This window comes from Triticum aestivum, chromosome 3B (assembly GCF_018294505.1).
Source record: "Triticum aestivum cultivar Chinese Spring chromosome 3B, IWGSC CS RefSeq v2.1, whole genome shotgun sequence".
Lineage (NCBI taxonomy): Eukaryota > Viridiplantae > Streptophyta > Magnoliopsida > Poales > Poaceae > Triticum > Triticum aestivum.
Window position 1 is genome coordinate 184,576,425 of NC_057801.1, and position 21,994 is coordinate 184,598,418.

A 21,994-nucleotide genomic window follows, 5' to 3' on the forward strand; every position below is an offset into this window, starting at 1 on the left:
GTCGAGGCGGCGTGGCCGCGGCGTCGGGAGAGGAGAGGGGAAGGGGATCTAGGGCGAGGGAGAGGGCGAGGGAGAGGGAAGGCGAGGAGAGGGCGAGGGAGGGAGAGGGCGAGGGCGAGGGCGAGGGGGAGGGTCAGGGCAGCGGCGGCGGCGGCGGTGGATCGAGAGGGAGAGGGAACTGGCGAGGGGGAGAGGGAAAGGGGGGATCGGGCGAAGGGGGAGAGGGAAGGGGGATCGGGCACAATACTAATGGCGCACCTCACCGTGGTGCGCCATTAGCATGTCCATACTAATGGCGCACCTCACCGTGGTGCGCCATTAGTATTTTTTTTATTTCAACTCGAGCCAACAGGTTATGTACCACCAGAACTGATCCACATCAAGTCCCCTCTACTAGCTCGACTGGTCAGCAGCCAGTTCTCACACCAGGAGGTCCTGGGTTCGACTCCCAGGCTCCACAAAAAAAAATTTAGCATTTAAAAAGCTGTTTCATACTTATTTGTGTTTAAATATGTTCAAACTTGTTTAAATAATAACAGCAATATTTTTTATAAGACAGTAGCATTTAAAAAGCTGTTTGATACTTATTTTTTTTATAAGACGGTGCGCGGGGTGCGGGGGGTCGGCGGCGGCGGTTGAGTAGGGGAATCGAGGGTGCGGGGGGTCGGCGGCGGCGGCCGGTGGACTGGGGGGGTGCTCGGCGGCGAGGGGGACCGGATCTGGCTAGGTGGGATAGCGATCCAGATGGAGGTGGCCGGGATCGAGATCGAGTGTCCATGAAATTTAAAAATATTCATGATAGTTCAAAAAGTACCCATGAAATACAATCGAGAAATGAAGGCTACGATTTAAATACAATCGATCTTAGCTAGCTATCTGTTCACAATCTTCTTGCCCTTCTTTTTCGCATATGGAGTTCTTCTGTGGAACGGACGTCCTTTAGGTAGGGTGGTCCTGCTTCTTCTTGTGGTGTATGCTGCTACTTCATCATCGTCATCATGTTCGATCCTCGGGTCGCCGTACTTGTCGAAGTCTTGCTCATTGGCTACTCCATCCATTCCGATGATCTTCCTTTTGCCTCTCCTCATGACAACACGACTGGGCTTTGGCGGGTCGGTAATGAAGAAGCATTGGTCCACTTGGGAAGCCAGTACCCATGGCTCATTTTTCGCGGTGACGTTTGCGCCTGCGGTCTTGGATTTGGCTTCGGGTATAACCATGGTGGTGAAATACCGGTCTTCTTTTATGACGTTCTTGGCCCATCTAACACGGAACATCGGGACCTTCTCTCCAGCGTAGCTCAGCTCCCAGATCTCCTCGATCCTTCCGTAGTATCTGTCCTTGTCGTTACCAGTGTAGGATTCTATCGTTACCCCGAAGTTCTGATAACCATCACTCTTCATGTCCTTGGCCTCGGTGTAGAATGTGTAGCCGTTGATATCGTACGCCTCATAGGTCATCAGGTTGTGCTCGGCGCCCTGTGACAAGGCGAATATGAGTTGTTCTTCCGCGGAAGAATCCTCATGTAAAGGGTACGACAGAAGCTTCTGCTTGAACCAACGCGTGAAACATGAGTTGTGCTCTTTGAGTATATCTCCGTCCGTCCTCTGTTGGCCTCGGTCATTGTACGTCTTCTTAATAAAGGTTTTGTGCTCTACCACCCAAGGATCGACCACGTCTATGTGTTGTAGCGTGACTAGGTTTGCTCTTTCAAAGTCGGTGAGTCGACCCTCGAAGTCGACATGCATTTCGCGGCGACCCTCACGGTGACCCCATCCAGCGAGGCTGCCGAGGTGCCTGTTGACAGGCAGACCAACGGGGTTCTCGATGCCTAGATAATTCATGCAGTAGGAGATGCACTCTTCGGTCAGAAAGCCCCTGGCTATGCTTCCTTCTGGACGTGACATGTTGCGAACGTATCCTTTGATGACACCATTCATCCTTTCGAACGGCATCATGCTGTGCAGGAACGTCGGCCCGAGTTGGATGATATCCTCCACTATATGGACCAGCAGATGCACCATAACGTCGAAGAATGCGGGCGGGAAGTACATCTCAAGCTCGCATAGTATCACCACGATCTCTTCCTGTAGCCTTCTGAGTTGCCTCACGCCAATCGACTTCCGAGAGATGACGTCGAAGAAGTTGCATAGGCCAAATAGCGTTTCACGAACGTGCGCGTCCATGATCCCACGGATTGCAACTGGAAGTATCTGCGTCATCAGCACGTGACAGTCGTGAGACTTCATCCTGTTGAACTTCTGCTTCGCTGGGTCTAGGTATCTTCTTATCTTCCCCGCGTAACCGTAAGGAAGTTTTACTCCTAGGAGGCAGGTGAAAAACTGCTCGATCTCCTCCTGACTTAGAGTGAAGCACGCGGGAGGGTAGTCATTTCCGGTCTTCTTGGCCTTTTTGCCTTTGCGACGACTTTCTGTGTCCTGCTTCGCCTCATCATCATCATCATCATCATCATCATCATCATCATCATCATCATCATCATCGTCATCATCATCATCATATATAGCGTGAAGCTCCTACATGATGCCCATTGATTTCAAGTCTGCCCTTGCTTTCGGCCCATCTTTGGTCCTCTCTGGCATGTTGAGCAGGGTACCAAGCAGACTCTCGCACACGTTCTTTGTGATATGCATGACATCAAGGCTGTGAGGCACACGGTGGATCTTCCAGTACGGCAAGTCCCAGAAAACAGACCTCGTTTTCCATACCTTCAGCAGCGGCTCTGGCGCCTTTTGCTTCTTTCCCGGCTCTGGCGCCTTTTGCTTCTTTCCCGGTAGTGGGCAGTCTTTCCAATTTTTCAACAGCTTGTCTATTTCCTCGCCGCTCCTCGTACACGGGCGTTTTCGGGGTTCGGTTTCACCATCGAACAGATCCTTGCGTTTCCTCCACGGGTCATCGTCGCGAAGCCACCTTCGATGTCCCATGAACACGGTTTTCGAAGACCCGGGATCTCTATCTAGCTGGCGATACATTGTGTCATCCATGCACCTTACGCATCCAGAAAATCCGTGGACTACCTGCCCCGCAAGATATCCGTAACCGAGATAGTCGTGCACCGTCGTGAGCAGTGCGGCTCTCATAGGGAAATATTCTTTCTCTGCGGCGTCCCACGTATTGGCTGGCGTTTTCCACAGCGTGTCAAGCTCCTCTTTCAGCAGCCCCAGATACAGATTGATGTCGTTCCCTGGTTGTTTCGGCCCTTCAATTAGCATACTCATGTGAATGTACTTCCTCTTCATGCACAACCAGGGGGGAAGGTTGTACATCCACACAAACACAGGCCAGGTGCTATGTGTGCTTCTCTGGCAGCCAAACGGATTGACTCCATCGGTGCTCGCGCCCAGCACGATGTTCCTTGGATCGTTCCCAAATTCTGGGTATTCGAAGTTCAATGCTTGCCACTGGCTCGCATCCTTAGGGTGACTCAGCATCTTGTCTTTTTTATCTATCTCCGGATCATTTGCGTCATCTTCTCGCTTCTTCTCCTCCCTATCCGCGTGCCAACGCAGGAGCTTTGCTACCTTAGGATCCGCGAAATACCGCTGCAGACGAGGAGTGATCGGAAAGTACCACACCACTTTTCGAGGAGCTTTCTTCCTCTTCTTGTATCGAGTGACACCGCACACCGGACATATTGTAGACTCCGCGTGCTCGTCCCGATAAATGATGCAATTGTTCATGCACACATGGTATTTCACGTGCGGTAAATCCAGAGGACACACGATTTTCTTCGCCTCCTCCAAACTGGTCGGGCACTTGTTCCCCTTGGGAAGACGTTCGTGCCAGAATGACATGTTCTCGTCGAAGCATGCGTCGGTCATTTTGTGTTTTACCTTCATCTCCAGAGCCATGAGCGTTACTTTTAGGCGGGTATCCTCGGGCCTGCATCCTTCATACAACGGAGTAACCGCGTCTAACTCAAGTTGATCCATCTTGGCTTTCTCTCGGGCGGCAGCTCTTGCGTTATCCGTCTGCTTGAGAAGCAGCTCTTGAATATGAGGGTCCTGCACCCAGCCCATCGATGGTCCAACGTCGTCTGCTCCGCCGGCATCATCATCATGTCCTGCATCTTCTACATGATGACTGTGTACAGCATCACCGTCGTGATCATCTCCTGGGGATTCTTCGTCTTCTCGCCCCCCCGAGCCGCGGTGGTTGTCTTGCTGCCCTTCCTCATTTCTTGCCCGGCCCCCATGAACGACTTCGTAGTCATCATCATCACCTTGCCACCGATAGCCATCCATGAAACCACGCAAGAGCAGGTGGTCCCGCACCTGCCCGGAATCCGGGTCCGCAATAAGGCTATTCAGCTTGCATCTTCGACATGGACATCTTATCTCCGTCTCGTTCTTTTGAAGCATCTCGGCCTTCGCGGACCTCAAAAACCTATTCACGATGCCTTCGGTCATCGTGCGGACCATGGTCGCCTGCGGGGTAGAGCAAAACGATATTTTAGAACCAAGAAAAAATTTGGCATGACTTTCCCTAAAAATAGGACCAAAAAGAATGCTTAATGCCAAAATTCTCGCCGAAACGGAAATGAATCAACATTCCGGCAAAATATTGGCAACTATCGCATTTCAAATACCGGTACACCTCCAAACACAAACACATATGCAACACCACAAACATATGCAACACCACGAACATACATAGATCTAGCTAGGCCATAAAAAGTGCATGTGCACATTGTTTGTAGGGAGAACAACATAAATATAGCTTCCCCCCTTACTTACCTAGCAAAACAAGGTAAATTAACCACTTAATTTGAATGAATCTATGGTGGAAATGAGGTGAAAAAGAGGAGGCACCCGAGACAAGGAGGAGGCGGTGGAGAGAATGAAGTGGGGAGAAAGTGAGTGTGGGAGGAGAGGCTGTCCAAAATATCTTGTTGCTGCCCACTTACTAATGGCGCACCGGCAACAAATGCGCCATTAGTAATCCAGGTTACTAATGGCGCACCCCCTGGCGGTGCGCCATTAGAACTTTTGCAAAAAAAGGAATAAAAGCAATAATAAAAAAAATAACATTAGTGGCGCACCTTCTGGATGGTGCGCCATTACTAGTTACAACTAGTAATGGCACACCACCAGGGGATGCGCCATTAGTATGTTTGGACAGGCGCACTAGTTCAAAAAAAATTTGGTACTAATGGCGCATCGTGGTCAGGGTGCGCCATTAGTAGTTTCAGCACTAATGGCGCATCAGAAGGTGGTGCGCCATTAGTATATACTAATGGCGCACCACTTGTCTGGTGCGCCATTAGTGTCATTTCCATCTATAGCCCTTTTCCTAGTAGTGGGGTGAGGAGCCCCTCTGTATCTGGACGTGTTGTGGCATGCCGTTGGCTGTTGTTGTGTCCAGTGTTTATTCAGAACTGGTGTTTGGTTGGTATGGTCGTTTTGGTGACCATAATCCCTTGCCGGGGTGTGTCCTTTAGATCCGTAGATGGACCTGGCTGCTCCGGCTTTCTTATCCAGGTGTTCACGTAAATCGTGCGCAACATCGGTAGCTGCTCTGTTGCGGTTATGGAGTGGTACATCTCGCCTCCTGGTGGTGTTATTCTTTGGTGGAACGGCCTCGTCGTTGAATTCTGGTAGTAGCTTGCGTTTTGGATAGCTCTTTGTATGGCGATCATCGCCGTATCTTTCTTCAGTGTCTAGCACTTTGTTCCATCTGTGATTGAGCGTTTCCTGTGCAGCTTTGAGCCGTTACTTATGCTTCTTTAGACTTCGCGTCGTGGCCATAAGCTTTATGTGGAGGTTATCTCATTCCATGCGTCCTTCCGGGATGATGAATGCATCATCGTCCGGACTGTGTTCTTGTTCTGGGGCGGTATGATGAACTCGTCCCTCGAGATCATTGTGATCGGGCGTCCGCTCTGAACTGTGTTCGGCATGACCTGGCTCCTTCTGCTCCATCACTGGGTCCATGTGGTCGTTGTTGCCTTTGGAGTTGACTGGTATGTCGATCTTTCTGGCGCACTTGTCACTGTTTTTACTGTTGCTAGACTTTGAGCGGCGTCTGTGTCGTCGTTTTGGCTTTTGCCCGGGGGTTTTATCTTCCGGATTGTCGCCGTCGTCCTCCTTGGGCGTGTCCACCATGTATATATTGTGTGACGAGGTAGTAGTCCAGCGCCCCAGAGATTCTGAATCTTCTCCTGCATCGTCGTCCATACCGTTGATGCCTTCGGAGTCAAGGTCAAGCACGTCGGTTAAATCATCAACCGTGGCAATGAAGTGGGTGGTGGGTGGGCAACGAATTCCTTCGTCGTCTGCTTCCCACTCGAGCCGGACATAGTTCGGCCGAGAGCCTCCTGACAAAGAGAGAGACTTTAATGAGTTCAGCATGTCGCCAAAGGGCGAGTGCTGGTAGATATCCGCAGCGGTAAACTCCATTATCGTAGCCCAGCCAGGCTCGACGGGATCGGGAGCGTGCGGACCGGAACCTACATCCAGATACGAGTCCGGGGGTCCGGGGTCACAGGCCTTCTTAGAAGTGAGGCTGGTGTTCGTCTCTACTGCCGATAAGTGTGCGGCCTGCAGGGCAGGGCCCATCCCTCAGTCCTTAGGCAACACAGCCTTTTCCGGATATAAGTCCGGGGCTACTGCAGTGGTGATATCCCGAGCATTGTCCGACAGTAGGTCTAAGCCGTGCTCGTCGTGATTGTCCGGTGCTCCTGGCACAGGCCCGAATCCGTCGAAGATCAAGTCTCCGCGAATATCCGTCGTGTAGTTCAGGTTTCTGAACCTGATCTGGTGGCCAGGGGCGTAGCTGTCGATCTGCTACAGATGGCCAAGCGAGTTAGCCCGTAGTGCGAAGCCGCCGAACACAAAGATCTGTCTGGGGAAAAGTCTCGCCCTGGACCATGTTGTTGATGATCGAAGGCGCCATCAAGCCTTGCAGCGATGACACAGAGGAACTCTCAATGAAAGCATCAACATCGGTGTCAAAACCGGCGGATCTCGGGTAGGGGGTCCCGTTCTGTGCGTCTTAGACTGATGGTAACAGGAAGCAAGGGACACAATGTTTACCCAGGTTCAGGCCCTCTCGATGGAGGTAAACCCTACTTCCTGCTTGACTAATATTGAAGATATGAGTAGTACAAGAGTAGATCTACCACGAGATCGTAGAGGCTAAACCCTAGAAGCTAGCCTATGATGATTATGATTGTAATTTTGATCGGCCTTCTAAGGACCAACCTCTCCAGTTTATATAGACACCGGAGAGGGCTAGGGTTTACATGGAGTCGGTTACAAGGAAGGAAATATAATATCCGGATCGCTAAGCTTGCCTTCCACGCAAAGGAGAGTCCTATCCAGACACGGGACAGAGTCTTGAGTCTTGTATCTTCACGCTTCAATAGTCCAGACGATGTATATAGTCCAGCTATCCGGACGCCCTCTAATCCGGGACTCCCTCAGTAAGGTCTGTATTTGGCTCTACCGCCGATGAGTGTGCGGCCTGCGGGGCGGGGTCCATCCACCTGTCCTTGGGCAAAGCAGTCTGCTCCGGATTTAGGTCCGGGGCTACCGCAGGGGTGATATCCCGAGCATTGTCCGACAGCAAGTCTAAGCCATGCTCATCGTGACTGTCCGGCGCTCCTGGCGCAGGCCCGATTCCGTCTAAGATCAAGTCTCCGTGGATATCGGCCGTGTAGTTCAAGTTTCCGAACCTGACCTGGTGGCCAGGGGCGTAGCTGTCGATCTGCTCCAGTTGGCCAAGCGAATTGGCCCGTAGCACGAAGCCGCCGAACACGAAGATTTGTCCAGGGAGAAAAGTCTCACCCTGGACCGTGTTGTTGACGATTGAAGGCGCCATCAAGCCTTGCAGCAGCGACACAGAGGAACTCTCAATGAAAGCACCAATGTCGGTGTCAAAAGCGGCGGATCTCGTGTAGGGGGTCTCGATCTGTGCGTCTTAGGCTGATGGTAACAGGAAGCAAGGGACACAATGTTTACCCAGGTTCAGGCCCTCTCGATGGAGGTAAAACCCTACTTCCTACTTGATTGATATTGATGATATGAGTAGTACAAGAGTAGATCTACCACGAGATCGTAGAGGCTAAACCCTAGAAGCTAGCCTATGATGATTATGATTGTGATTGTGATCGGCCTTCTAAGGACCAACCTCTCCGGTTTATATAGACACCGGAGAGGGCTAGGGTTTACACGGAGTTGGTTACAAGGAAGGAAATATAATATCCGGATCGCCAAGCTTGTCTTCCACGCAAAGGAGAGTCCCATCCAGACACGGGACGGAGTCTTGAGTCTTGTATCTTCACGTTCCAACAGTCCGGTCGAAGTATATAGTCCGGCTGTCCGGATACCCCTTAATCCAGGACTCCCTCAGGGGGTGCACCAGCCCCTTGTGGGCTGGTTATCCTCCCTCCTATGGCCCATATGGCCCATATCTTCCACCGGGGGGTTTCGGTAACCCCTCCGGTACTCCGGTATGTACCCGATACACTCCAAAACCCTTCCAATGTTCGAATACCACCTTCCAATATAACAATCTTTACCTCTCAACCATTTCGAGACTCCTCGTCATGTCTGTGATCTCATCTGGGACTCCGAACAAACTTCAGTCACCAAAACACATAACTCATAATACAAATCGTCATGGAACGTTAAGCGTGCAGACCCTACGAGTTCGAGAACTATGTAGACATGATCGAGACACACCTCTGATCAATAACCAATAGCGGAACCTGGATGCTTATATTGGTTCCTACATGTTCTACAAAGATCTTTATCGGTCAAACCGCATAACAACATACGTTGTTCCCTTTGTCATCGGTATGTTACTTGCCCGAGATTCGATCATCAGTACCATCATACCTAGTTCAATCTCGTTACTAGCAAGTCTCTTTACTCGTTCCATAATGCATCATCCCATAACTAACTCATTAGTCACATTGCTTGCAAGGCTTATAGTGATGAGCATTACCGAGAGGGCCCAGAGATACTTCTTCGATACACGGAGTGGAAAATCCTAATCTCGATCTATGCCAACTCAACAAACACCTTTGAAGACACCTGTAGAGCATCTTTATAATCACCCAGTTACGTTGTGACATTTGATAGCACACAAGGTGTTCCTCCGGTATTCGGGAGTTGCATAATCTCATAGTCAGAGGAACATGTATAAGTCATGAAGAAAGCAATAGCACTAAAACTTAATGATCATTATGCTAAGCTAACGGATGGGTCTTGTACATCACATCATTCTCCAATGATGTGATCCCGTTCATCAAATGACAACACATGTCTATGCTCTGGAAACATAACCATCTTTGATTAATGAGCTAGTCAAGTTGAGGCATACTAGGGAACTTTGTTTTGTCTATGTATTCACACATGTACTAAGTTTCCGGTTAATACAATTCTAGCATGAATAATAAACATTTATCATGATATAAGGAAATATAAATAACAATTTTATTATTGCCTCTAGGGCATATTTCCTTCATATTCATCTATCTGTTGCATGTGCACTCATCCTCATGCATGTCTTTCACATGATGCCATAAAAGGAGAAAATAGTTCTTGTTACCTAATCCTTTTGTAGGTACATATCCCTCCATAAGTGTTATCATGCCTTAATCGTATCCACTGTGTGTGTGTGTGTGTTCCCTTAGGGTAATGCCCCTCATAGTTTATACATGCTTTCAACTAGCAATTAGCTTTATGTTTGTTTGATGGACTTCCACTAGGATTCATGTGATATAGAAGTGTTTCTCATATATCCAAATGAATGTGCATTTATATTCCAAAAGCAAATTTTCAATAATGCACAAATTTAGGGGAGCTCTTTTATATCATATGTTTCTCAAAGCATCGTGATCTTCATGATTATACTTTATGTGAAGCTTTGAACTTTGTTGTCATCAATTAACAAAAAGGGACAGGTTTGAAAGTGCATCCTAGTTCCCTAGGTGAGTTTTGGTAATTAATATCACATAGCTCAAGGGACTAATTCTTATAAAGTCTATTTCAGATTGTGTGCCAAAAGATACAACAAGGGAAATGAATGACGACCCCGATTATTTCAATGACAAGTGTTGTCCAAGGCGAGGACTTAGATTTTAGTTTCAGTGTCCATCGAGTCCACAGGTATGTCGATACTATAAGAGGATCAGGTGGCTAAGCAGAGTTTCTTTCTCCACGTTTATAAAGATCAAACTCCAAGCCCTAAAAAATTCCTTCATTTTTCCCACTATATCTTTGCATTTACTCTATCTAGAGCCTCCGAACCTTTTTGCTTTGGATCCTTCGAAGCACTTCCATAAATAGCCCTCCGTGTCAGTTTGCTCATTCTTCTTCTACAGCTCGAACATTCCAAACCTTTTTCGGTCAGAATGAGCCTCTGAAGTACTTTTGGTCAGATCCTCTGAGCTATTTGAAAGTAGCCACCTTTAGTTTTGTTCGACCATTATGTACTAAACCTTAAGAACCTCTGAGATTTTGTAATAAGTGTGTAACGATTAGATTTTTTGCTTCCATCCTATATATAGCCCCACCTATATTTCAAATCATGTTTTCTGAGAGAGAACTTCTCCTTCTTGTGCTCAGTTAAAAGGGTTTTCTTCACCAACACTCAAGCCACTCCTTTGAGATCTAATCTCCCTCCATGATTTTCACTCGTACCTCTCCAGTCAAAGGCCATATCTTAAGAGGTTTTGAGTGTGGAGGATATGATCTTTTAAAGCTCAAGAGTAAGATATTCATTGCTAAGCAACTACAATCTTGTGATCCTTCAAGTGTGAAAGAACTAAGAATTTTACATGAGGCCTGAAGATCGCCTACTTTGTGAAGATCTACCCCGAGTGAGGCTAGACCTTTGTGGTCATATGGCATAATGTCATAGGTTGGTTGATCCTTTGCGGGCCCTTTGTGGGTGTAGTCCTACATGGATACATGGATATCGCAACTGAGATCTTTAGTGTCTTAGAACCTTAGTGGTCCGAAGCCTCCATTAATGCAAAGTAGGATAGCGCCAATTATCCGAAAAGCAGAAAGAATAAAAATCCATCGAGCCAACAAGTGTTTGTGTTCTCTAACGTTTACTTTACATATGCAAGTTATTGTTTTCCATTGCTATATTATGGTAGACTTGCTTGTGTAGGATGTTTGTAGGTATCTTTAAAACAGGGAAAAGAGTCCTTGTAGTCTGGTTCTTATGATTCTTGGCGAGAACTCATGCGAAGACAATGTGACAACTCACCAAAGGGGTGCGCGGGATATAAAGCATTCAATACACATACAAAGGATGCCAAACAACAGTCCCTAGGGGTACATAATCACGTTGCAACACATTAAACGGTTGGCACATTGCAAAACACCTCGACAACGGGGAATCAAAATCCATAACACGGGCAGCCACTTTGCTGGTCACTGAATTGTCGCCACACACCTCCTGTGCTAGAGGTATTGCTCCCTCTCATGGGTCATAGGGTGGTGCGGTGTGTCCTGGCTTGAGGGTGTGGTCCTGATCTGGATCACGGCGGCGCTGATTTGGACCAAGGCGACCTGATCTGGACAGTGGTGGCACAACGTCTGGCCGGTGCCCCAGCGGTGGCCATGGTTGTAGGGTTGGTGCCGCCCTTCCCGATTAAGGGCGGAGGGGCCTAGATCAGGGATGACGGTCCTTGGGATGGCCTCCCTCTTCGGTGGTGCAGCGAGCGGGTGGGCTGCTGTAGATCGAATCAGATGGTCGGCGATTCATTGGCGATTTGGTGTCACGGCTTGCTGCCCTGGCGGCCAATGGCATCGAGCTGCTTCTCCCTCCAACACATGTTGTGTGCGCTCTATCTTATTGGACATGGCCGCTACTAGCCGGTCATTAGGTAGGGACAGAGAGGGAGGTAGGGATCCGGACTTGGATAATTTCCTAGTCAGCTCCTGCCGGCCACGATGGTGATGACACCCGAGGTTCTTACTTTCCTTCATGGAGACGTCGTTCGGGTCAGCCTTACCTTTTCTCACATCACGGTCTCTCGGGTGAAAACCCTAGGGCGGTGACGGTGCTATGGCGTAGTGTCCTTCTTGAAGGCGTCGCCATGAGAGCTATGTGGCGGTGGGCACCGCTTGGGTGCGTGGGAAGTTGCAGATGGCATGCCCCTCTTCCTCCAGGTGGCAGCTGTTCTGGGGGAAACCCTAGATCTGAGTCTCCTAGATCAGATGATGATGGAGAGTTTGGTGTCGTTCTCCCTCATGGGGGCATCATTTTGCAGTAGAGGTTCACTGGAGGGGCCAACAGGTGGAGTGATGTCACATCGATTGAATTGAAGACGGTGGGTCTCATTAGCATGGAGCGGTGGAGTCATAGAGTTGGACGTGGTTTGATGGACGCGCACAGGCTATTGGCGATGTCTGGTGTCGTGGTGACGTTGATGGCACATGTGACCAGCAAATCTATGTAGTGATTCCTTCTAAAGATGGGATGGCGGCGGCGGATCCTAAAGCGTGCGCATGCGGTGCATGTTATGGGACACCTAGATCGGCTGGTTTTAAGGCCACTGGATTAGATTGTGCCTGTTATATTTGTAGGTGTAGCGACTTTGTTCGCATAGAAGGTGGCTTTGGATTGATCCTTATATTGATTTTGTCATGCTCTATTTTTAGAAAAGGAGGATAATACCCCCGGCCTCTGCATTAGTTGATGCATACGGCCATCTTTACTAATTATTGAACAAAGGTCTGACAAAAATATACATCAAGCCAACCAAAGCCACCACTCACACCTACAAACTCGATAATGTGGAGTACTCTCACTCCCCATATTAAAACCAGGGTCGTCGTGGATCCATCCACATAACTTATCGGAACCTATAGCCGATGCAGCAAACTTAAAGCGTACACCACATGGACACATTTTAGAAGTTGCCATCATCATCAAACCGCTGACCCATCTTCAGGAAAGAGATATGCATAACCCTTGCCAGTCCAGCCATCTGTCGACGCCATCACGCCGCTCTATGGCACCACCTCCTTGTGTAAAATTCTGAGCACCTCACAGTCGCCGCCGGTACACCGCAGCACCATGTTGTCGACTACCACCAGCCAACACAGCTTGAAGCCTCCGAAAGATTTGTTGTGCATAGCACCTATCGAACAAGAATGACACAGCATAGCACCTGTCGGCCAGGCATGAGTTGACATCTCCACCGAAGCTCCATGTAAGACGAAGTCGCTCCACCTACTGTCTCTGTCTTCCGATGCTGCTCCACAAACGACGCTCCCAAGAAAGAAACGACACCGTAGTGCCGCCATCGTCTGATCTGGAAACCAGATCCTAGGGTTTCCTCTGAAGAAGCACTAGTGGGTTGGCATTAGTTACATGACGATGCCTTCATCAAGGTAAAGGCGTAGAACGCCGCCTTCGGCTTGGTTTTCACCGGCAACCATGTCTCCCCGACTCGCAATCGGGACTGGATGACAGATCTGGAGATCCGACCACCCAGCCCCAGGCTGACCACCTCCGACGGAGGAGATGACCACCACCGCCAAGTTCCGCCTCCATGCCGAGAAGGGTCGTCGGACTCTACCGCCGTCAGTAGCCACGTCCGAAGCCAGGCCAAACACAGCCACCTTGTAACACCCCGAGAATCATGCTACAATGATCTCACGCTAATGATGCCATGTCATCATGTTTGCTAAGCCAAATGACCATTCGATAAAAATCAAAGCCAAATTCAAATTTAAACTAAACTCAAATAAATTATTTCTTCAAACAATAGAACTAAAATATTCACATTATTCTAAAAATTCTCTTGACCATTATCATGTTGAAACCAACTTCATTTGACTCACAAATAAATTCCAAAAAATTGATTAAGTGGTTCAGCAGCAAAATACTAGACACTTTCAATTTCTAAAAATATCTAAAGTTTGCCAAATGCTCTGAAGCTTTTTGTACAATACCACACTATTGTGCATGATTTATGCACAAACTTTTATATTAAACAAAACTTATTAAGTAGCTCAAATAGAAGCAAGGAGTAAAGAAATAAATAAAACATAAAATAAAAAGGGGAAAGGAAAAGGCCTAAGTCTATTGCTGGTTGGGCCTCAGTGGCAGAGGAGGCCCAACCCACCTGGATCTTTCCCTTCCTCCTGCTATAGGAGGCAGGGAGGGGGTGCGGCAGTCTTCCAGGCGCCCTGGCCTCCGTGGCAACCATCCCGCGCCTCCCTGTCGATTCCCCCAACGGATAAGAACAACCCTCTAGTTCTCCCCCTATGCCGCTTGTGTCGATTTGGACGAAGAACGAAACCACGACCGACACGGTCACCTTCACCCTCATCGTTGCCGTGACCATACGCCTCCTCGTTGTCCAAGACCACACCAAGAGAAGCACAGCGATGCCCACTCCCTCCTGGCGCAAGGAGCCACCCTGCATCTCCGCCATTACTCGCGATCGACTCTGTCTTTGTCAACTCCGTCCGCCACTGCTCCCTTCAATCTCCACAGCTCCGACCTCCTTCGGCTTCCCCGAGCCCTCCATGAGCACCGAAGTGAGCAACCCCTTCGATCCCCCCTGTCACACCCTGATTTTCATGGCACTACGATTAAGCTAACAATCATGATAAAATGTGGTTTGACAAAAACTTTTGAGTGTTTTGGACCTTGCCTTGATTGGTTTTTGTCTGTTGTTTGCAAGTGCTCTAAAAATAAAATAAATCCTCCAACTCTTATACTCCTTCTCCTTGATCCAAAAACCTTTACCAATGATCATTCCATGTGTATAGGACATAAAAATAAATTCTTGCAAAAATAATTTGGCCAAATAGTATTCTCAAAAATTAGGTTTTTCAAAAAACCCTGAATTGAGGTTTGCACTGCAAGTACTTAATTAAGGGCAGTAAAAATCTTTCAAAAAGTATATTTGACTCCTATTAGATATAGGATACCCAGAAACCACAAAAATATAATTTTAAAGGTTATTTTCCTATTTTATTTAAAAGCTTTTTCTTAAGGCCAGAAATGGTCTTTAATAGGGAAAAATTATTTTATTGCTTCAAAAATATTTGTCAAAATTTAGGGAAACTCATAGGACATATATTGTCCATATATAAGAGTTTCAACACATGGTCATGTTCAAAATATTGGACAAAACCTCCCAAAACCATTTCTGCCCATTTCAAGGATTTGAAATATTTATACAGGAAATATTTTCATAAAAATCCAAGGAAAATCAAGCAAGTCAAAAATGCATATTGTGATCACCATGCAAAGCCTCATGTCAATCCAGGTCATTTTGGTTCACCGAAATGCCCCAAAACCCTCTCTGACCAAAATCAAATTTGAACAACTTTGTACTACCAATTTTCTCTCCTTGACCCCAACTTTTGTGAGTATGTTCACATGACCAAATGAGGCTAATACACCAAGTGGTGCATCAAGGGAAAGTGATTTGCTCAACAAGATCTACACAAGTTCATTTCTGCTAATTTCTAGGGTTTACAAAAGTTGCATTAGCAACTTTGCCCAAATAAGCTCCAAATTGGTGGAAGGCCCTAATTTTATGTGTCATTTCACCCTGTGGAGTCTCATGGCAAATGGAGATCATCTACTTGCCCAAACTAGCATCAAACACCTTCTGCATTTTAACTAAAAACCTTGTTTGGGCCTCTTCCACTAATCCAAATGAGTTCTCCTCTTTACCACACCTCCTCCTAACCTCCCTATACCTCTGGCATTCAACACAAGTCAATGCTTATTGATCAAGGGGATGGAACCACCAATTTTCTACTCTGGACAGCCCCATTTCCACTCTTATCCTTCCTCTCTCTCTTCACCCACTGGCCACCCAAAGCATCCAAGGCCAAGATCCCTTCCTTAGCACCCCCCAAATACTAGTGGACATGCAAGGGTGCGCCCACAAGCATAGAAAATGGCCTGGACAGCCATAAGGGCGCTCTGGAGCACGCTATAGTGCGCTCCCGCACTGTAGCCGGCCCCTGCCAACCGCCTCCGGCCACCTCGGGCCTCCCCAGCGTGTCTCACGAGGCCGCCTCGGCGTCTGGGACACGGCAAGCTGCCGGCCCCCTCCTAAACCTCTCCCCTCTCTATTCCATGGAGCTCGCCCGAGTGCGCCGTATGCCGCGTCCACGGTGCACCACGACCCCTCTATTTAGAGGCCCTCCCGAGCTCTCCTACGGCTTCTTCCCGCTCTCCCTCTTCCCCAGCAATCTCCCAGACAAGACACCTCTACCCCTTGCGCCCTCCTGCCCCCTCCATGGCTGCCATGGTCGCCGTCGGCCTCCACCCGGCTCCGGCGAACCAAGGCCTCCCCTCCTCTCCTTTGACCACCAGGGGGAGCGCAGCAGGCCATGGGATCCTTCCCGCTCCTTATTTCCTCTGCTCTGGTGCCCATCGCGTCGCGCTCGTTCGCTCCCGAAGCCGCCCGCCGGCGCCAAGGTCACCGTTGCCTCGGTCCTCAGCAGCCTGCGAGAGACCCATAAATGGGCACGGCTCGGCCTCCCGAGTCCACCGGTACGCCGTACGCCGTCGGGGACGGCCGGAACCGCCGGGGAGCACGCCGGCGCCCCACTCGGTCGACCTCCTCTGCTCCTGGCGCGAGAAAGGAGATGACCTGTGGGCGGGGCCGTCTCGTGTGTGGCCCAGCCTCCAGGCCACGCTGGCAAGTGGAGACGTCTTTGGGGCAAACCGCCTACCCTGCAGGAACGCGGACTCCGCCAGTACACCGTCGACATGGCCCGATCTCCCGCATAGCTGGGCAACTGGGCCGACCCAACAGCTATCCTACGCCGTGCGCGCTTTAGGTATAACTTAATTTATTTATTTTTCCTTTTCAGTGAGCTTCTAAAATCCATAATAAATTCATTTCAACACCAATTTTGATGATTCAAATTTCTAGTAGTTTCTAAAATCATGCCCTATCGCATGGTGCTATTTGCACATTTTTCCAGAATCATTTCCTTCTCAAATATTTATAAAATACCCTTTTTCCTATTTCTGTGATGAACTTTAGAAAATCACAGAGAGCTCAAAATTGATCCAAATGCCATGATTCAAATTCCTTGATGCTTCTAAGTTCATAACTTAGTTTATGAACATTTTTCTTAATACTTTCTGTACCCCACAAAATAATGAGCCATTTCTTCATATTAGCCAACTTTGCAAATTCATAGGAAATTCATTTGAACTCCGAATCCAGTGAAACCAACTCCTAGATGCTTCTAAAATTATTCCTTGTTAAATGGATGCCTGTGATCATTTTTTTCAAAAAGTTCTTCTGTACACTTCTTGCAAATCCATAAACCCCTTGATTCCATCATATCGAAATGTTTAGAAATATCCATTGATCCACTTCCAATGAAATCACCTTGTTCATTCCTCATATGACCAGAGGTATCCTAGAAAAGTCCAACTCACATTTTGTAGAGCACTTTTATTTTTGCCTTGTCATGTCGCTTATTATGGTTGTTTTCGACGATAGTTGACGAAGTAGACAAAATGCTCGGAGTTGGACCAGAGATATTTGAAGACCTCGAAGAGTTTGTTAAAACAGGCAAGCAGCCCTTTGACCATGTCTATGAAACTATTTTTATGCATGTCATATAGCACCATATTGTTGTTGCAACGAAATCATCATGAGGTGGTAACAACTTTGATGGTTTGCCACCGTACTTCCGCGTTGATACTTGCATTGTGCATGACCCTACCTTCTTATGAGGGTTATGCCGGTGGGGGTAGATAGGATGCTAAGTAGTGCTACGCAAAAAGGGACGGGGATATGCATGGTGATGGAGACAAAGTATTTTCAAAAGACTTTTCGAAAACCACATCGGGTGCCACTTATGCCCGGGGGAGATGATGAGTTGGGTAGCCACTTGATGACGAAGTGGTGTACCAAGGCAAGTATGTGTTGTTTTCAAAATGGATTGGTTTAAGTTGCGGCTGTTATTCCAACCTTACATGCGCAACCACTCTACCCTTGTATGGGAAAGGGCATTATTGATTACCTAGGATGATACTAGCTTGGAGCCCGCATTACTAGTGACGGGGGAGAGTTGGTGCTCTCTCTCGGGATGGGGTCGTGCCAGGTAGGGCGGCCATGACTGTTTTCACAGGGCACCGGATACACCGTTGTGTCCCCTCTCGGATGTTACAATCTTGAGTGAGTCTCGTATGATGTACATCGTGAGGATACGGAACAACGAGTGGACTCCTTGTTAGTGTCGTCTAGGGAAAGATAGTGATCGGGTGCTTACCCCGGGTACTTGAGGTATCACAGGTCGTGGATGACATGGAAGTTCCCTGGATCTTGTGGGTAAAGTGTGCAACCTCTGCAGAGTGTCAAACTATTCGAATAGTCATGTCCACGGTCAAGGACAGTTGGGTAACCGCTCTTGGGCTACGTCCACATGCTTACAAACCAGTGTGTGTGTTTGGATAAGTGGGAAGATCTACTTGGGTCAAGCCAAAGGACTTGACATGATTGAGTTGGGTTGATTCCCACTCTATTTATGTTGATATCTGTAACTTGTCCTCATGGTTACTTGAATTCCCCTGATGCATGTCTTACAAGTTGTTGAACATGTCATTGCTCTCAAAACTAGCTTTCTGCAAAAAAAATACCTATATCATGCATTGTTGTATCTTGAACCAAAACATGGGTTGCTTGCGAGTACATTCAAATTACTCATTGGCTTGCCACTGGTTATTTTATTGGCCAGGCATGAAAGAACAAGATATATTGAAGAGTTCTTTGGTGACGATCGTGCGAGCTAGGATGCTTTGCCAGTCAGAATGCCTGTAGGGTTAAGGCAGATGGCATGGGTCCAAGTTGTTATTGAAGATTTCCGCTGCGATGATACACTCAAGACTTGACCATAATGGTCCTACTTGTGTAAAACGGTATGTATGGATGTAAGACTCTTGTTATTCAGCTTCTGAGTGTTCAGTGAGCATTAATCTCTGGGATCACTGTACACGTGCATTCGGTGATCTCGACTTATGAGTCGGGGTCCCCACAGAGCTGGTATTAGAGCCATCCTGACTGTCGGAAGCCTTAGTTAGCATGGTCGTTAGTTAGGGTAAAACTATTTCCAAAACTACTACTAGTTTTCAAAACTATCTATACTTCTCTTCCCTTCTCAGTTTTTTGAAAACTAAGGTATACTTTCCTTATTAATCTCTTCCCCTTCAAAACCTTTGGTCGCTAGAACCCTTATGCCCCTGACCACTGGATTCCTTGTAATCCTTGTGGATAATCTAGAAGCAAGATGCCTTGCCAGACGTTCACCCACATCTCCTAAACACAAGATTGGCGACATCACAACAAGACGATACCAATAGAAGATACATCCTCAAGGAATGAGGACCTGAAGACCCAGGAGATGGTGACACCCTTGACACTGTCCCAAGATGATGCAACCTTAGCCTATGATGATCAGTGCATAGGATATGCAAGATCATGATATACATCGCTAATAGAGTAACCCTGTCACTACCGTTGTTGTATCGGCAACCACCGATGGATGAGAACCTAGCCATTTGGTCCGCCTCACCATAGTGAGCAGGAAAACGGTTCTCCTCATCCCCCGCTGTTGGTGTCGATGTTCTCATCAACGTAACCGACATGATGGACCTCTATTATGCCTTGATAATGTCATTGCATAAAGGATTACCTACCCGGTACCATCGACGGCTTAGAAGACAAAAAGGGATCATTGTGATTAAGAAGACAATAGAAGACCAAGTCAATGCCAGTTACGAGGAGCCACCTTCACCCCATCACTTCAACAAGCAAGAAGTTGTTGAAGAATCTGCAGGATCAACCCGGATTGTTTCATCGAACAACTACAAGAGATGTAGCAACACCCGAGGAAAACCCAGAAGACTACATGAGGCATGAAGTAAAGCACGACTACTTAGTCCGAGAACCCGTAGGGTAGGATGAGTCGTGTACCCCCTATGCGCAATCGAGTCCGTATGATGGTTCGAATAGAACCATGACTATGTGTTGCTTGTTTTTATTTGTTTATGTTTTGATATAAGTCGCACTTTTGCCCTAGGCCACAAGTACGCGACTATATCACCTTCCTTGTTTTCCTTTGTTTGGCCCTTTCTGGCACCCGTTTGTTTGCACCTACACTATAGAACCCCCTTTAGGCATTCCCCATCTATGCCACTTTTCTCTCTCATCTCTCTCATCAAATTTAGATTTGCAAGACAAGATACACCAGGGATTCTACCTCGACGACCAACAAGCACTAAAGAATTTTGCTACAGCCTCCTCGACCAAGTGGAACCCCGTAGAGCTGTGTTTACACCTCAAGACTAGAACCCTATCCCTATACCCTACAAGACTTCACGAGATACCCCAGCCTGAAACCTTAACCCTGAGCTTAACCTACGGAATCACAAGAGAACCAGTTAAGCCTCTGTAACCTTGCACAAGACTGGGTTCATTATGGAACTAGTGGACGTAGTGAGCGAGCACATTGTCATCCTAAGGTAGCACCAGAACTGACGATGCCATAGGAAAGACCAATTTGGGGATATATGAACAGAGGACAAATGACTTGATGAGTTTATATCAGTGACCTTGAGGAATTATCCGAGACTCTTTGGTAGATTATAAGGCTACCATGTTGGTAGATGAACTTGGTGGGATCATGATTATGGATTAGCATAGCTTTCATTACCCTTGAGTAAACTGGATTTAGTAGGACAATTATGATCGCAAGCTGGAATTCTTGGAGAATAGGGATTTGTCTTAGCCAGGGGATATTGATAGGAGATAGTTGATATTACGATGATGACTTGGGGGAACGTGTGGAAACTCTCGTGGGACATGAGATTTGGATTAAATAGGTTACCCTGGTGGAGTATGGATGCAGAGTAATTTTACATGGTTCGGAGTAAATTGGATTTAGACTGATGATCTTGATCATGATACCATGTTTCTCGGTGGACCATAAACTAGGAGATTGGATTAATTGTTAGAGTTTATTTAGGGATCTATATATGCTTGACCTTGGAGTTTACATGACCATGATAATGGAAATGGGTGGACTGACTATAGCAAGGTAGCCCTTTCAAGTATTTGGGATTATAGGGCATTAGAAGATCATGTGGGACACCATAGACATTGGATTTGTAGAATTAATGAATTATGTAGCTAATGGGCTTTTGGAGTTGATTCATAGGAAAGGAAACTAGATCTTGGAGTGGCATACGACGTGTTTCCTTAGGATAGAGATGCACTAACATAGACCTTGGATCAATAGACTGAGCACTTGGATTGTGGTGATTAAATTCAAGCTTAGTAGCTTGTATGTTCTACCCTTGGACTTTTGCATAGATATGAGTTTGGGAATAGTTTTCATGAATGATTTTGTTAGACCTCCCCTTGGGAGCCATGAGGATATTAATAACATGAGTGATGATTGGATGTAACATCCCAAATTTCCAATTTGGCATGTTATACATAGGTCATCCATGCATATCATATTTTATTTCTTTCTCGTTTGCAATCCTCGAAATCCTAAGCAACTCAAGGACCTTCGGAGAGAGTTGGGGATTTTTCTAATTTTCATATTTGAAATTTTTATCAAATAGTGAAGACGAGGATTTGATTTTTATTATTTTATCTCCGGAAAATATTTCATTTAAAAATATTAAATGAGGGGAGATAATATGACTTCTCCAAAATAATTTAAATATCAGAGGAAAAATGTTAAAATCATTTTGGGATTTTATTTGAGTTTATTCGGGATTTTTATTTGCCCTAGAAAAATGTTGCATGTTTTAAAATTGCATTTTAGGGGCCAAGAAAAGTTCATCTTGTTCTAAATGTTTTATTTAGACGGAGAAAACTTGTTTTGGAATTTTTAGATTTTTATTTATTTTTCTAGGAATTTTCTTCAGCGGAATGTTTTTTTAAAAAAATTACCTCGCGCCCGACTAGGACGAAGGCCCAGCCGAGCAGGCCGGCCCAGCC